The sequence below is a fragment of the Festucalex cinctus genome, chromosome 12 (assembly GCF_051991245.1).
Source record: "Festucalex cinctus isolate MCC-2025b chromosome 12, RoL_Fcin_1.0, whole genome shotgun sequence".
Taxonomy (NCBI): domain Eukaryota; kingdom Metazoa; phylum Chordata; class Actinopteri; order Syngnathiformes; family Syngnathidae; genus Festucalex; species Festucalex cinctus.
Genome location: NC_135422.1, coordinates 3,956,195 through 3,969,849, shown reverse-complemented (window position 1 = coordinate 3,969,849; position 13,655 = coordinate 3,956,195). Strand labels below are relative to the sequence as shown.

Here is a 13,655-nt window from a genome sequence, read left to right as displayed (position 1 = left end):
CAACTGCAACACAGGAAACTGTAGGCCTACGAGGCATTTATTATGATGTGCATCGCGGACAGAAGAGAAGAGAAGAGGAGAAGAGAGCACGGTGTTATTCCTCCGGTTGTGCAGGCACTTAGGGAGGGAGAATATGAGGAATTTTAAGCTTTATTGCTGTCGGAGTTGTTCCAATGAATTAATACGTTTATGAAATAAGTTAGAAAATAAATACATGTTTCAGCAAATAGTTGCATTAATTCAGCTTGTAGTAATAACATGTATCACTATACAGTGAATATTTTAAAATGTAGGTATTGACAAACGTGTGAGTAAATTTGAGTCACCCAGTAACATAAAATAGCAAATTGGAAAGGAAATCTACAGTTTGTATTTTAACCAAGTTTGTGTCTTATCGATGGGAAACACTTCATAAATAAAATTCTAAAGTGGAAGGAGAGAAAAAAAGGCACAAGTAGGAGAAAGAGGAGAGCGTCTTTGGGATGAATGACATGCCACATGAGAGAAGTGTCTGTTGGGGAAGTGGAATGAAGTTGAAATGCAAAAAAAAAAAAAAAAAAAAAAGCCCAATTTCAAGCATAATTTCCTGTGATGTCAAAGTTGGCAGACGAAGAGGAAAAGGAATTTGAAGGAAACATTAGTGTTTGATGTGAAACGTGGGGAGGGTAGATGGAGTGGGAGAAAGATAAAATAAAAACAAATATCCTGGGCAATGAAGACAGAAGCAGTATATGAGCTCATGTGTGAATGAATAAAGGTGCTGGCTGTTTCCCAACCCCCCCCCCCCCCAATGCCGTACTTACTAGATCGAGGCCAATACGTTCACCTTCACTTTATATTATTGTTTTCTTTGTCATGTGGAACAGAAACGGTTTTCTTCTAGTTTGATGCGTCGCAGCTGGACTGACTGGATTTCATTTTGTATTGTCAGTGGCACGCATGAATGGATCTATTGTTATTGTTATCATCACTTTTTGTTGCTTTACTACAGTGCTTCTGGGGGGCGCGAGGCTCCAATCAAGGGGGCTCTTTTGACCTCGTGGAACATGCTTTTTTATTTTTTATTTTTTATTATTATTATTAATTTTTTTTTACTGTCCAAGAATAAAGTGCAATTGCACCTCCACTACATTAGGGGGCAGTTGTGCTCTCATTATTGGCAGAGTGTGCACAGGGAGCATTCGCTCGGTGGTGTAGGGGTTTTGTTTGCACTGAGCATGCGCGCTTTGCACATATAAAAAACAAAAAAAACAGCAAAAAATATTTTATATTTTTGTTTTGCAGGTTAAAGGTTTTTTGTTTTTGTTTTTTAATATTGTGCTCCTGAGTTAATGTTGGTGATCAGTTTGAATGCATTATTAATTATTGATTTTATGTAATTTTATTTTTCCGTATCATATGGTTTGAAATGGTCAGTCAAAATTTTTTTTAGTTTAATGAAGGATTTAATTTTATTTTGAAATTTCAGATGCACTTTAAATCTTTTCTGTTAGTTTTCTTTTTCTTTCTTTCTTTCTTTCTTTCTTTCTTTCTTTCTTTCTTTCTTTCTTTCTTTCTTTCTTTCTTTCTTTCTTTCTTTCTTTCTTTCTTTCTTTCTTTCTTTCTTTCTTTCTTTCTTTCTATTTCTTTCTTTCACGCTACATACAAATTTGGCAAACTTAAACCGACCTAAACTAACTAAAAGGATGCCCAGAGACAGTCAGCTTACAAGTCTATTGAAGGACTATAAACCTCATCACTGAGTGGCTCTGATTGATTAATCTATGTACAACTGGTGTGCACTATACTGTTTGTGTCTTTCAGATGGTGTCAAATCAGAATGTACAGCAATTAATCTAACGCAGGATGGTTGATAACAATATTTTCCAATTCCTCTATCTCTCTGATAATCATGCGTTACATTTGGACATTCGAGTTTGCCTCGTGTATTAAAGTACAGCTTGTAAAATCCTCTCCTGTCCAAACATCATCCTGTGGAATATCGACTTGCGAGGGAGAGAGAGCGAGATGGGTAATTTACGACATTGATTGCACCGGGGGAAGCGGGGTTTCTCACCAGTGGGGGGGGGCAAGGGGCCACTTGGAAGCACTTAGGGCCCCCCGAGTGCTGGGGTTGTCTCGGGGGTTAATGCAGCCGCGGCTGCAGCCTCTTACCGATGACTGGGAAGCCCCAATAAATCAGCCCCTCTGCCAGGAAAGCTGGAGGGGGTAGAAGGGGCGGAGATACAAAGGGGACCACTCCAGCCTCTCTGCGCCCCTCCCTTTTTGAAAGGCTCTTGAAATATTGAATGCTTGCCGTTCAAAGTACCCATCTCATCCACGCGGTCACACACTTGTGCCTATACTATTTCCCCGACAACTCGGAACTGCGCGCCTTGCCGACACGCGGGAGCCTGGCCTCCCTCCCTTCACAATTACAGAACACATTAGGGGTGGCGGCGGGGGGTGCAAAGGTGGGGTTGAAAAAGGACAGAGGAAAAAGTCTGAAAGAAGAGAGGACAGCAATTTGAAAACGGCTTGAAAAAGGCTGATTAATTAAAGGTTCGTCTCTGGCTGCGGAATAGATGAAGTTTCAGAATCAATTAATTAGCAAGCTAGCCTACGCACATCAATGGCTCTAATAGCCTGCTCTCATTTGTAACTTTTATTACCCCTCGACTAGGGGTGTGAATTGCCTAGTACCTGACGATTCGATTCGTATCACGATTCACAGGTCACGATTCGATTCGATACCGATTAATCCCGATACGAATGGTCACGATTCGATACCGATTAATCCCGATACGAATTTATAAGTCGATTGTTGCGATTTTTTTCCATTCAAATTTAGAAAATACTATCAGTAAATTTGTACATGTACACTGTAAGATTTGTATGAATATATTTATCTAAAACTTGAGGCTTATAACCGTGAGCCACTGTACACAAACAGTTTGCAATCTGTTTCACATTAGAACAGCATTAAAATAAAAATATTAAGGCTTAATGTGCCGTTCATATAACATTCTTCCATGCTCAAGGTGTGAATCCTAAAAAAAAAAAAAAAAAAAAAAAAAAAAAAAAAAAAAAAAAAAAAAAAAAAAAAAAATCGATTCTGCCGATTATTGAATCGATTCGAGAATCGCGCGATGTAGTATCGCGATATATCGCCGAATCGATTTTTTTTAACACCCCTACCCTCGACTGTGGAGTGGCCCTCAGCCAATCACACGTAACGTTGAGCCCATGCTGCATGGCCATTAAGTGAAAAAGGAGGGTGAAAATCCCTCCCATTTTACTCAGTTTAAGTGATGTTATTTATTTCAATAAAGTAGATAAGAGGGATTTTGTTCATGGCCTCACAAGTCAAGTAGGGTATACACATACTGGTACTTTTTTGTGTCATATATACGACCGTAGTAGCGGGCCCTTAGCTTCCTGAAAGATCTGGGTTTAAATTCGGGCTGTGGTTATAGTATAGAATACTTTAGTATTTGAGTATCCTAGTGAAAATTCTATCGAATATCCCTGTATTATATGAATTAACTACAGTGTTTCCTCGTTTTCCGCTGGGGTTAGGTTCCAAAAAATACCCGCAATAAATGAAATCCGCGAAGTAGTTAGCTTTATGTTTTACAACTCTTATAAATGTTTTAAGGCTCTAAAATCCCCGACCTCACAATTTATACACTTTTCTCATTGAGGCATTTACATGTTCTCACATTTCTCTCTTGTTCAAACCTTCATAAATTTTCTAAAATGGGTATATTACTGTAAAAACATATGCAAAATTGCACTTAAAAAAAAATCCGCGATACAGCGAGACCGCGAAAAGTGAACCGCGTTATAGCGAGGGAAGACTGTATATGCAAAAGAAACTTCATAATAATAAAAAACTTATTTTTTCCATAATCAACAGTTTTTCTTTTCTTATAAATTATGTATAGCAGCAAACAGTATTTTGTTGTCTGTGAACTTTCAGTGGGTGAGATTTTGGGATATGGGATACAGTGACGTCAAAATCACAGTAGCACTTTTGCCTGCTAAAACAACATATTTGAGTAAGCCTGGTTTATAAAAAAAAAAAAAAAAAAAAAGAAAAAGATCAGTAGAAACTTCAACTGTGTAGGCTGTCAGCATCAAAGGTACAGTTAACGTTCATTTCAGCTTATTAACGTTCCTTTGAAAGTAAGTCCAACGACTGTTGCCAGCCTGGCACTTGATGCTAGCAGCTAGCCGCTAACGACTGGCACCATATTATACAAAGACAACTAGTGTTTTTCAGCGTCCTTAATTAGTGATTGAATATGATTCTGAGATGTTGTTGTGATGATGTTGGTGGCAAATGTGGCTAGCTTGGCTTGTCTTTTCGATGATACAAAGCAACTAAATGGTTACCTGAAACATTGGAATACTGTTACCTGACTTGTCGCTTTCTGTTGCCACCTAGTGCTAATCATGTTCATATTTTTACCCTTTGAGGTGGATAAGAGTAGGAATGTGCATATGAATAATGGTGGCGATTGGTCTTTGTTTTCACACATTGAGTGATGCTAAAGTTTTATTCGACTCCATAGGCAGGCAGTCGTTAGCCTGCTGAAGCTAACTGGCTAACACCACTGCCACTGTCAGAGCAGCAATGAGCTAATTTTCTTTCTTTCATTGTTTACCGATGGCGTACATCTATAATGACATGAAGCTCTCTAGCCAGAACAATCACCTCCAAGGTCCAACTTGCTTATTAAAGTAACAAGGCCAGTGATTTCAATAATCTAGTGCAGGGGTCTCCACCCACCACGTGTGACTGCACAAGACTGAACAAAAAATTATTTTATTGAGGCACTGTGAGTCGGTGATTACGCTTTAGCTGTGATTTTCATTGCCAGATTAGATCTTTGCGAGCGGACTTTTTTTTTCTTGCCGTGTGTTTACGATGCTCTCCGACAACTGCGAGGTGTGACTCTGCTGCAAACAGTTCGTGTTCCCGGCCGGCATTAAAAGACAAGCCTTTGGAGTTTTGTGAAGAAAATAAAAATAAAATAAAAATAAAAAAATAAAATAAAAAAATAAAATTAAAAAAAAATAAAAATAAAAATGGGACTGTCTCATTAAAAATAACGAGAGCAGCGAGGCAGCCTCGCACTAATTATAACTACATTCATCATAATGACATAATTTTGAGTTGTGTATTTATTCGATTTTATTTGTTTGTGTCCTTCAAAGTGGAAGTGTAGAGGTCCGCACTATCCAACTGGCTAAGCTACAAGATAGTTTCAAATTAAACATGTGCTTTATCTCTTTTCATGGCTTTCAATGACATTCACAAGTCTCGGGAACAATTCACGTTCCATGATTTGAAGCCAGCCTTAGATGTTAGTGAATCGTGAATCACAAATCGCGATTCACATTCACACACAAAACAAATAACATTATAATACATATACTTTTGAGATCATCGGCCACTCTTCCAGGCTGACCTATCTTGCTATTTTGCTGTTCAACGTTGAATACACTCCACTTTAACGCAGTTCCAGGCAGACATTTGCGAAAAGTGTACTCAGTCACCCAGGCACTTCATTCCAGTGTAAACAATCGCGCCAATTTTGGGTTCTTAAGTTAGCTTAGCAATAGCATGATGTCTCCATCATTCCTTGTAATCCCTTCACGAGAACTATACTTCGAATTGTCTCTTATTCGCCACCAAGGAGGCGATGATTAATGATAGCAACCCTGCATTGTATTTAGCCGCGCTAGCTAGCTAGCCAGCCGAATCTGCTAGTTAGCTAGGTGTGGCATAAATAGCACAAAGCGAAGCTTTTTTGGGACCATCTTGGTGGTTCAATTATCAGAAAAACTTACAGTAGAAGTCTATAATTCTCAGTTTTGCCATTCAGTGAGTTTTGATGAGGGCAAAAATGCAAATTTTGATCCGCAAACCCGCGATGCGAAACAACTTATTTTCAGCCTTGATAATAGGAGCAAGTGGGTTATGTCTTCTAAAGACATCTCTTTCTGCGATGTCTTGCATTAGTTGCATGAGCTGCGAACTCCATCATGCTCGCCCAGGCAGGTGAGTTGATGTTAGGATTTAATACAATTTAGTGTTGAATGCAGGCAAGCGGTGTAAAACATCACAAACTGCATGTTTCTGAGCGCCGCACGCTCGCTGCTCCCTGTCTTCTGCGCTCTATATATGTCTATTGATAAGATAAAAGAGCAGAGATGAAAGTAGAGCCAGATGGAGGGAGCATGGAAAATAAAGGGGGAAGAAAGTCTGTGTGTTGCGAGGGGATTATCCCATTTTTTATTTTTTTTTTCTCAATGAGAATTCATTTGACTTTTCATCCAGACTGTTTAAAATAATCTTAAAGAGGTCAAGTCTGCCAAAGCTGGGATGTGAAAAAACATCATCATCATCATCATCATCATCATCATCAAATCAGATCTGAAAAGTTAAATCAGCATCATACAGATGCAACACCATTTATGTGGCTCTGCATCCGATAGCCATCCAGTTAGCGCTTTTTTTTTTATTCTATTGTTTCACAGTTGACCAAATTACTATGAACCTAACCTAGTTTTTACTTATAAAGGTTTCCATAAAAATATGAAAGATGAAAGTGCATAGCTGTGATGAATAACCACAGAGAAATCTGTCCAACTTCAACAAAACAGCAGCGCTACCACACTACTAAGCTAGCATTAGCACTTTGAACAAGCCAATGTTAGCCACAAATGCTAACATATTTTGATAGCATGACTTATCCGCAGTGGAATTTTAACACTAAATGTTATCAGTTTACAGTTGTTGTTTTTTTTTTGTTTTTTTTGTTTTTTTTTAATCAAAATCGAAAAGAGGTGATAAACTTAACTGTCGAGCACAAATATTGCTAATAACGCATCTTTTGAGATCCTTTGCTTCCTCTACTTCTTTTTGCGAGTCTCATGACCAGTTGTTGGCAAACAAGGGGTGGATATTTATTTATTTATTTATTTATTTATCCAGTTGTGTATCCCCATGCTAGGTTTGTGGGGGTCTACCAGTGACCGGCTATAGTGTCCCTGTGAGTTCACAGGATTGACACTTTGTTCATCATGCCTGCTGTCGCTGATGGGTTATTCCTACTTGGCCGCGGTACTGACATTGGCTGGTTTTAGTGGCAAATGTGTCAGTGAGGCAGTCACTCGAATATGATGATTTAATATTTTACATCATTGGAGCAGCACGAGTTTCTTTCCAAGAAGTATTTATCCCTTCTCATGTTGTTATTATCTCATTCACTGAAGGCAAAGATGGTGAGCAGCGCATCAAGGCCAATTTGAGTCTCAAGGACGTTTTATGCGGTTTCTTTGCCCAACAGAACTGCTTTATTGATAGACGATTCACAAACAGACTCATGTTGTGAAGACGAGAAGTGGCGTTGCTGATCCTTTCAAAGTTGTCAGTGTCTGTCTTGACCCCGAGCCACTTGACAGTTTCATGTGTCAGCATCATTTAACACATTGGCACATTAGAGTGCCAGCGACTTAAGCAGCCTCCAATGTAATAGCCTGGAGTGATGCTGGTTCACAAGCTTGTTATTTCTCCTTTGTCCCACCTCCCTCCAACTACCCCCCCCCCGCCCCACCCCCCAACTTCTCAAACACTGTGCACAAACATCACGTAGCATAGAGCAGTTTTGTGATTAGTAATGTAGTAACAAACGTAACATAACTTTACCCCGCCGACTTTCACTCTCTCGTGTATAGATCCCATGTTTTGAATCACATTTTCTCTCACCGTCCTCTCCCTCATTCCTGCTTCGCAACCTACTCGTCCGCCTGTTTTGGCCTCTGATTGGGGTCAGGAGTTTAGTGGGGGAAAACATTTGGAGTTGATGGCAAGGGGCCCAGAGCCACTTGCAGAAACCTGCAAAGTGTTATGTGCTGAGGTTGGATCCCAAAAACGCAGACACAAATAAGATTTTAACTATTTTTTCACATCGAGAGGCGTGGACCAAACTTGACTAGACGAGAAGCAACGAGAGTTGCACAGAGGTAATAATCCGACAAAAACACACACATATAATTATATACACAGATAATTATAAACAACTGCTATTTTAACACACATACACATACATATCTCTAACTTTATCAGCCTGTGCTCGATGAATCTGATTTGGTGTGCAAGTTCATGTTACTGTTCTGCATATCACAGCCGTCCCCTCCCTCCTCCAAGGACAGCTCATTCCCTTCAGGAGTCACCCCCCCCACCAACCCACCCCCCAACCCCACTCCCCACTCCTCCATATATAAGGATGGAGAGGGAGAGATTGTGAGATCAAAAGGAGGTGCGGAGCATCATCAAGAGTGCCGTCACCTTGGGGGAGAGATGCGAGGACGGTGACGAGTGCTCGTTCTCCTCCTGATGTTTAATCATGAGCCTGTTGATGCGGATCCCCCTTCACACGCTTGCTGTTTGGGGATGACTGCGTCCCAAAAGCTAGCACGGAGGGGTGGATGTCTTTAGCATGCTAATGCTAATGCTAGCTTAGCAAGCCAATGCTAAATTAGCACACTAACACTAAGTTAGCATATTAATGCTAGTGCTAACTTGGCATGTTAATGCTAATGCTAAGTTAGCATGCTAATGCTAAGCTATCATGTTAATGCTAATGTTACGTTAGCTTAGCATGCTAATGCTAGCTTGCTGACTGAGAGGTAAAGTACAAAAACATTTTGGCAAACTGTTCAGTGCACCTTGCAAGAGTCAGCAGTCACATCCAAAATCTCTGCGGAAATTTTTCTAGTTTCACATTACTGTCCCTTTAAGTTTCAAATGGCTGACCCTAATCGCACGTTGCTGAAATGCTTGAATGGGTTAGCTTGCATGCTACTTACTAGAGCATAGATATATGTGCAAGAGAGCAAGCCTTAGCTTATTGATGATGCGCATATAGTGCCCTAAAGTGCCCTTTACATTCTGTGTTTATTATTTATAAAGCATCTTCAAATTTTTGACATTGTTCCCAACCTTGTGCTTGGCTCTTGCTCCGTCCCTTTTCCTTCCTTGTTATGTTCACATTGCTCACTGTCACTATCACGGCCTTATCATGTCAAACATCACTTCATGCACTCCTATGAGTCAACATCCTCCCCATCTATCTCCTCTCTTGCCTTGTGCTCTGTCACCAACATCTTTCATTTAATCGTTTAACCTGTCAGTTGTGTTTAGCTGTCAGTTTTTTTTTTTTTTTGTTTTTTTTTGTTTTGTTTTTTGCGCTATGATATGTAACTAACTAGGCTCATTCTTAATGTGCAGTACAGGTAGATGTGTGCGTGTTTTAGGCCGGCGTGATAGGTCTCGTTGTTGGATGACCTCATCGTTCATTCGAAAGCTGTGACCTAGCTTGCATTCCCAACCACCCGCCTGGCATATCGCCTATTTGCCGACATTATCTCTCTTGATCAATGGTCCAATTTAATTACAAGCTGTATGCCGTTCTGACTTTTCAATGGTCTATTGGAGGAACATGAAACCACATTATTACTGGCAAAGTAAGTCTAGATTTTTTTTTATTCAGTTGTTACGACTTTTATGATTGAATTCAGCAATGTGTTCATGTCTTTGGCTTTTTATATTTCATCACACTCTCTTTGCACTTTATGGTGAATTTTTTGCTTCGCAGGATGCCTATTATGTGTCATTTCACACCTAGCATCTGTTGCCATTTGATTATATTTGACACAGTATACATTGTGGGTAAAGCACACCTGAGTGCAGGGAAAGGCAGAAAATCACCTTATTTTCTGTGCGCAGGCATATATATCTTTATTTTTTATTTTTTTTATTGGATGAATCACCAGCATACCAGGTCTACTTATCTCTGCATGCATATTTTTTATTCAATGTGCATCTGTACACTGCTCTGTACGATTATTGTACATAGGGGCGTGTGTGCGTATGCGTGAATGCTTTTCAAATGACAAAATAGATTTGAAGGCTTCTGAAAATGGTTTATTACAGAAAATTATATTCATTATGTTGGCTGACCAACATTGTGATCTGCAATGCTTGATGTCAGTTTTTTTTTTTAATTATTGTTATTGTGCAGAACTGTGTCATTGGGTAAACTGTATTGTTACATGTGAACGTCATCAAACGAAACAAGCATTTTGAAGACAATAGACTGTAGCAAAATTGTTGATTTATTTACTACAGCTTTACACACATTTTTAAGATTTACTCTGTGCATATCTTCTGCCATCGGAACTGTCAACACTTATCTGTCATATGTATTTCATCGTTTGGTTGTTTATTGAACATATAAACCAGCAACAGAAATACTGAAATTAAAATAAAAAATATTTAAAAGAAATGTATCTTTTTTTTTTTTTACATGCATGGTCATCATTAACTCATTTACTCCCAGCCATTTTCACAGAAGCTCCCGGCTGTTTTACTGGATTTTGACTGATTTTGCAAGGCCCACAGAATATTGTGTTCTATTGCTATAAAAGCATGGAACCTATCAAAAGAAAGATTAAAGTCTCTTCTTTCATCAGGAAAAAAAAAGTATGTTTCTATCTGTTTCCGTTTTGCAGCAATTAGCATTAGAAGAGAGCTAAGTTTAATCAGTTTTCACATTTCTATTCAAAATTGTAAGTAATTGAGCTTTTTTTCTAGATGGCCCTGGCTGATCTCCTTTGCTCTGCTGCCACCTGCTGTCCGTTTGTGTAATAACTACCATTTCTGCAACCGTTCTTTGCAGTTGAGAGGCTGCATCAAAGCCTTCTGTGTGCGCTAGCATAAAAAAAAACAAAAAAAAAACGTATAAATACGTCTTTGGGACACTTAGAACATTAAAAAAAACATATTTACACGTTATTGGGAGCAAATGAGTTAAGCACAGTTTACATGTTCAAAAGAGTAGGAAAAAAACGTATTGTGTCCTACCCCCTTACAAACACAAAGAACACATAAAGTTGCACATACAAACAGCTGCACTTATAATGCCAACAGCATTATACATTTAGCTGATAAGCTAACATTTTTACAAATATGTAAATCAGCACAATGGCTAATACATACCTTTTTTAATTGCACTGTATTTTCTACATTTGTACTGGCTTACACCTGATTTACATGTTGTTGTACTTTGTTTTTATACATCCTTTTAAACACAACCAGTGATTCAACCCCCCCCACATGTCATCTTTTTCAAACATTAATACACATAATTACACGTGCAAAGTGCATTTCGGAGCATTCACAGTATGCGTGTGTGGTCGTCGCCCCGGCTGGCAGTAATGAATCCAGTGGAGCTGTTGGCACGAGCAAGGCCACGCTATTAACCTCTCTGCCAGCGAGACTGATCTCACCCTGTCTGTCTCGAAGGCCTAATGGCGCACTCGCACAATGGGCGCTACACGCACACGCGCGCACATACTAACCTGTCCTTTCTAATCAAATTCCCATTGAAGTGGAATGTCTTCTATATTGCCCAATCAGCTCGATTCAAATCATCATTGTGACAATGTCCACGGACGATTTCTTTTCACCACCTTCTCAAAGGAGTTACTCTTCAGAACTATTTCACGCGTATTCATCTCCATTTGCCGTCCTGGACTGTGTTTTACATCAGCCATCAGTTTAAATGGGACTTTTATGAGTATGTTTCCTTGCTAATATCATTCACAATCAAACTACAAGCGTGCAACATGTGCTTTTGATCTGATAAGACCCGAGTAGTCTCATGATGGTGGACAGAAATCATTTTGTCAGTTTTCTTCTTTGTAAAGAAGATTTAAGGGGACCTTAAAGTTTAACCTATGAGCTTTGCACCCACCACAAATTATAGTATGTATACTGTCTTTTTTTTTTTTTTTTTTTTTTTTTTTAAATGAGGTTTTGGCCATGCTATTCGTTGGATGGTGTAAATCAGGGGTGTCCAAACTTTTTCATTTGAGGGCCACATACAGAAAATCAGAAGGACACAAAGGCCACATAATGTTATGAAGTCAAATTGTGTTTAGTCCTAAAAATTGTACAAATAATTTTATTCGTGCTTTTCCACATTTAAATATTTAAAAATGCTACAGTATATATTTGTAATATGGCAGTAGGGTTATTATTATAGTTTTGGAATTGTTTTTAATTTTAGTTAGTTTTCATTAGTTTTCAGGGTGTTTCTGTTAGTTTTTATTAGTTTAGTTCTTTAAAAAAGGCTTAGTTTTAGTTTAGTTTGTTAGTTTCAGTATTAGTTTTTTTTTTTTTTTTTTAAATGTGTATTACTTGTGCGCAATATTTAAAAAACACCATGGGAGCAACGTCATCTTTCGGTGCTTTTCTATTGGCTGCTGCTAGATGACATCACTTCTGTGTGACATACTTTCAAACGTCATTATTCCGGTTTATATAAAAATAAATCTACTCAAAATCACATTTAAAATCATCCCCAAAGGCTCATGCATTAAATTAATTTCCAAAGACTAAAACGAAGGACATATTTGCTAGAATTAGTTAGTTAGTTTTTGTTAGTTTTGTAAACATAATATGTAGTTTCAGTTAGTTTTCCTTTTTAAAAAAAAAGCATTTTCGTTTTTATTTTATTTCGGTAACAATATTGTTTTTTTGAATTTTAGTTGTAGTTTTTTCATTAGTTTTAGTTAACTAAAATAACCTGGCACCTGTTTTTTTGATACCCTCCCTTCTTACTTTGACCACATTTTTGTTTTGTTTATTTTATTTGAACTGAGTCAAATGCCATTTTTAGCATACGTCGCGGGCCACTGAAAAATGGACGGCGGGCCGCAAATGGCCCCCGGGCCGTCGTTTGGACACCTCTGGTGTAAATGATGGAATAACAAAGTAATGTGACACGAGGGAAAAAAGTATGACATGAAAAGTGCTGTCATATTGCTTTACCGCCAGCTGTAAATGATGTTTAGTCATCTGTTTGGGTTTTGTGTGTGTGTGTGTGTCTGTGAAGAGAGACAACCCACACCTCGGCAGAAATCCTTCGAGGAGTGAGAAGCACCTGGCTGCGTCTGTAGTCATAACAAATGACAAGCGAGGATTAAGACTACATTTGTACGCGTGCCAGCCTCTCTCTCATACTCTCTCGTCTAACCGGCGTGTAAAGCAGCAGCGACGCTTGGCAAGCTACTTTCTAACTGCGCCGCCCTTGGAAGGCCCCGGCTCGTTCGCATGTCCCTCATTAGCGTTACGGCCCGGGACAGGCGCACCGCACTATCCCGCACACCTCATCCCAGCTGCGTTCCGACCGAGGTGGAGATCATTTGAAGAGGGATGACACATTTGGCGAGCCAGAGGACATTGCGTTAGAAGTTCGTCGCAGAGCGAGTTAATTAAGCACAGGACTGCTGGGAGTCCGTCGTCAGCATGGCCGAGCTAAATTGAGATCCTTTCAGCCAGGGGACGTTCGGATGAATTGGAAAATGGAGACGAGCCCGATTTGTGCTGCCTCGCGTGGGATGTCTGCGTGTATATTTTGTTTCTCCATCGTAGTTGTAGCTTAATCACTTCCTGATGTGACGGACAACATATCTGCACTGCTCTAATTTAACTCATTCACTCCCACCCGTTTTCACAGAAGCAATCCCGTTCGCTCCCGGGTGTTTTACTGGATTTTGACCGATTTTGCAAGGCCCACAGAATATTGTGTTCTGTT

General features: G+C 39.3%; 1 protein-coding gene across 3 annotated transcripts in view; it reads left to right on the top strand.

Annotated features, from left to right (window-relative positions):
* The window catches only part of arid1b (AT-rich interactive domain 1B), a 199,961-nt gene that overhangs the window by 53,426 nt on the left and 132,880 nt on the right, over positions 1-13,655 (top strand). The gene's annotated exons all lie outside the window — the stretch shown is intronic.